The sequence below is a fragment of the Orcinus orca genome, chromosome 16 (genome assembly GCF_937001465.1).
Source record: "Orcinus orca chromosome 16, mOrcOrc1.1, whole genome shotgun sequence".
Classification (NCBI taxonomy): Eukaryota; Metazoa; Chordata; class Mammalia; order Artiodactyla; family Delphinidae; genus Orcinus; species Orcinus orca.
Window position 1 is genome coordinate 44636135 of NC_064574.1, and position 4373 is coordinate 44640507.

The following is a 4373-nucleotide window of genomic DNA, read 5'->3' on the forward strand; positions in this document are numbered from 1 at the left end:
GCGCTGGAAGTCTCTGCTCCAGCCCAGCTCTCTGCAGGCTTCCAGTGTTTAGGCAGCACTGCTGCAGGTGAAGGAAACATCACAGCTCCTCTCTCTGGGACACAGGAAATAGGAAGAGGAGTTAGAGGACAGAGACGATTCTTCTCTCCCAGGTGCAGATCTGAAGTGAAAACCAGGCCTGTCCCAGCCACATGTATAGGGTGTGGGTCCTGATGACCAGGTGGTACCCAGAGGGTGACCTGGAGGTCAAAAGTAGGCCAGGGTAGTGACCAAACTTCCAGCTGGGACGATAACCCTTGCACTGGCTTCTCTGCCCTGAGGTCATGACATACACGTCTGGACTGGTGAGAGCCCGTGTGAGTGGGGTCCTGTCTGGGATGGCCCTGTTTCCTAGGCGACAGTACCAGTCAGATGAGAGCTCCAGCTGAGTCCCGGGTTGGGCTATTCATTCATTTTGCAGACAGTTGCTGAAGCAGGACAGGGTTGTGGGGGACACCCTAGCCTGGGGGAGATCAGGGAGCGGGACGAGGGTCGGGGGTCAGGCAGGGCACGAGGCGAAGGGTGTGCAGTCTGGAGTCTGGGACCTCGGGAAGCATGCAGATTGTCTTCCGGGACTGGTCCCCTCCCCAGGACATGCCTGTATCCACTGTCTCCTGACTTGGGGTGTTACAGACCCCCCAGCATACCCCTCGGGGAGGCGCCTGACCAGCTGAGCAGGGCTGTGCTTGGGAAGGGGAGGCGGGGGCACAGGCCGCAGCAGGGGGTGGCCAGGAGGCTGCACTGGAGACAGCCTCGTCCCAGGTCCCAGTGGCTGGTCCTGGGACCCCCTAAAGTCTCACCCCTCAGCCCCTCTTCACCTGGTCTGAGCCTTTGGAGGACACGGGATGTCCACGTGGGGCCACTGGAGGCCTGGCAGCAAAGGTGGCAAAGGCATCACTGTGGCAAAGACCTGAGTGTCCCTGGGGGAGGGAGCCAGGCAGCGGCAGCACCACTGAACCAAACCCCCTCGCCTACCGAGGATGACTGTACAAGGACAGTCTTTCTAAGAGATACAGCTGTCAAGTTGCTGTGCCTTTCACACATGGTAGTGAGTACCCCATCTCTAGAAGCATGCAAGAGGAGGCTGCATAACCACCAGTCAGGTATGTTGTAAAGGAAAGGACCACCTTAGGTAGGGGTTCAGCTGAGGTCACTCCCTCATTTAGCAGCGTTATGTTGATTAGTGTGACCAGGTGGTGGTCAGGGAGACAGGTGACAGTGACTCTTGGGGCGGGCGCCCTGTCCCCAGCAATAGGAGTGCCACTCGCTCCTGTGACTCTGCAGAGTCAGTCCTGCAGGCTGTCCTTCATGCTGCCCTTCTGATCACTGCTTGTGTTTTGACAACCAAACACTGAGTCCTGGGTGACTACGACCCATCATTGCATCAGACCCTGACGTCTCTGCAGCAGGAGGAGGACGAGGCCAGGAGCCCTGACGGTGCAGACACACATAAGACCCCAGGGGGGGACGTGGCAACTTCCTGTTCGTGAGTCACCCTTGTCACAGTAGTCAGTCACTGGGCTCAGGACCCAGGAAAGGGCTTCTTGGGCCTGAACATTCCATCACGGGGTTATCCTGGGGAGGGCAGGGGGGGCAATCTCTCGAACAGATGAATGTTCTCAATGACTGAACCTTACCTCTTTAACCAGGTAACAAATAAGAACTACATTTGTTTCCATTTGTTTAAAGAATGAATTATTCCATAACCAACACACACTTGTCACAGGAAAATTGGCAATACAGATGAGGAAAAGCCAGATAAAATAAACAAATTCCCCTAAACTAAAATTTCCCGGCACCAGCCGGAAACAACTTGGGCTTTTCTGGGCATTGATGTGCATGTGTGTGTGAGCGTGTGTGTCAGTGCGGTAATAGAGTCTCACTGTAAAACTCGACTAGCGTGCTTTTCCATATACAATACCTTGTTTATGTCTTTCTATGTTAATACATTGAATTCATCCATTTTAAAGCTACCCAGCATCCCATGAGCACAGGTGTAGATTTTCCTAAGACTGTGACTACTTTAAAAAAAATCTGTCTAAAACGAGACAGAGCACACACCCTCCTGCCTTCTAATTTCCTAATCAGGGTGGGAACATGACACCAGCTGAACTCCTGGGGCTCTGAGTTCACTGTTGTTCAATGAACCCCACAGGTAATTTCAATAAGGAGCTGGTTTGGAAGAGAAAAGAGCTCCGGGTGAAGAAGCGGATGGCTCTGGGGTGTGTTCTAGAGAATTTCTGGATTTTAACCCCAGGGGGCTTCCCCACGAGTGCTCAATGCTCCCTGCCCCACACCACCTGCAGCTGCATTCAGGACCTTTTTTCTCCCCCCAAGGGAGAGCAGCACATCGTCGTAACCAGTGCCGGGCACTTTCCTCACCATCTCAGTCCTGGCCAGCCCTCATCTTGGAACTGGGAAGGATTCTGTCCAAAGCAAGAATGGGTCATGAAAGGGATCTCCAGTCCCCATCACTGAATGGGCCCCAGGGACCGGCCCCACCTGGTTACATACAGCGCCTTTGGGCTTATCACGGGCAGGGTGACTCCAGGTCCTTTGCTATGAGGTCACTTAAACTTCTCTGCAGGATTGGCTGCCCCAGCGATTATCCTTTGGAGAGGAGAGAATCAACAGAACGGGAGATGACGGCCTCAGAATTGCACCTGTCACAGAGCTGCTGGCATCCACGTCCCCTGGGGTGCCCCTCAGGATGCAGATTCCTGGGGCTGACACATCTCCTCTGCACAGAAGGAGTTGAGGGCGAGCCTCCTTAACATGCCGGTAAACCAGCACCCCATTGCTTGGCGGAGGGAGCGCAAGGCAGCTCCTCTCAGGGCTCCACTCCTGCACTGCTGCTTCTGCTGGGAATGGCTCTACACCGGGAGGCACCTTTGATCATTGATATCTCGCTGGATGGCTGGCCCCGGGTGAGGGGGTGAGCAGGAGGGAGGAGAAAATAGATGAGAATGGATGCGTTTCTCCCCGAGTTACACACACGATTCTTTTTTTGTTTCTCTTTGCGTTTCCACACGACAAATTCGTCTCCTTGTTTTTCTTTCCAAAATATCCCCTCCTACCCATGTCCTCACTGCCTCTGGCCTGGACCAGGCCCAGGCCCTGACCCTCAGCAGCTGTCTGTCCCCTGAGACCTGCCACGTCCCCAGGCCAGGACAGAGCCCGTGGAGAAAAGACAGGAAAAATGGCGATCATTGGGAGTGGAGTGGGGGGGGGCGTCCTTAAACCGATGGCTTGAGTAATTGGAGTGGATGCGCATCGTGTCCTGGGAGGAAGATTCTGTGAATCTGTGTGGTCTGAGTGGACAAGTTCATGCCGCTGACTTCGGGCTGATCTTGGCTCTGCCCGGAGGCGACTTGGCTCTGATAAGCCGACCTCTAGCTGAGCCTTTTGGTTTCTGAGAAGTGGAGGAATCACTGGGAGTCAACCCGATCTTCCAAGATAAAGGGCCAACCTTAGATGGATCTATTATTTCCTTGAGATCTTGGAACAGTGCTTTTATTTGTCCAATGACGTTTATCTATTAAACATCTGTGAAACCCTGGGTGGTTACAGACGCGGCAGTAGGTGGTCACGGATTGGAGAGAGTGAATGATGACTCATCGAAGGCGTCCTTTATCATTCTTCAGGGGATTAAAGACATGACTCAAAATTGTTCAAATGAAATGCAACCAATTTATATCTGCCGTTAATACGTAACTGACTAGATAAAACAATAGTTATTCATTACTCACCAGAAATCTGGTTTGCATAAGTCCGTTTTTTATTTAAATCAAACTTTCCCATCTCTATAAAAGCATTTTTTCATGGACGACTTTCTCTCGCGAACAAATTGCACATTGCTGCTTTCTTAAACAAGGTGTTCTTGCGGGGATTTTAATTTAAGTGGACTTGCTTTATTTTGTGCTGTGTCAGGTCAAGTGAACCGTAGAGCTCCCCCCTGCACCCCCCGTGACCCTGTCAGGCCAGGATATGGCACTCTCTCTGCCCATCCGTCGTTGGTCCCAAGCCCCTGGGCACACGGGAAGCGCACTTGCTCTCCATGTCGGCTCTCTTCCACCTGCTACATCCTCGACCCTGTCACTGTCACCTCTCGCTAAACCTACTGCAGGAGCCTCCTAAGGCGCTCCTGGCCCCCAGCATCCTCCCATGAATGGGGAGCGGCCCTGGACGTTAGGAGCGATGTGGGTTGTCTGTGCCACATTTTTCTGTCCTAAACCTTAACTCTTTCTGACCAGCCAGCAGGGCAGCCCCAGGAACGCCGACCCACACTTGCCATCAGTTCAGGCCCCCCTGCCAGGTGCTGGTCTGCTTCCTGG

The 4373-nt window shown here is 53.3% G+C and overlaps 1 long non-coding RNA gene across 1 annotated transcript; it reads left to right on the top strand.

Annotated features, from left to right (window-relative positions):
* Window positions 1-1435: 1435 nt before the first annotated feature.
* On the top strand, window positions 1436-3865 carry LOC125961389 (uncharacterized). Its single transcript, XR_007472071.1, has 2 exons — window positions 1436-1688; window positions 2195-3865. It is a non-coding gene; the product is annotated as an uncharacterized LOC125961389 (long non-coding RNA).
* The last annotated feature ends 508 nt before the right edge of the window (window positions 3866-4373 follow it).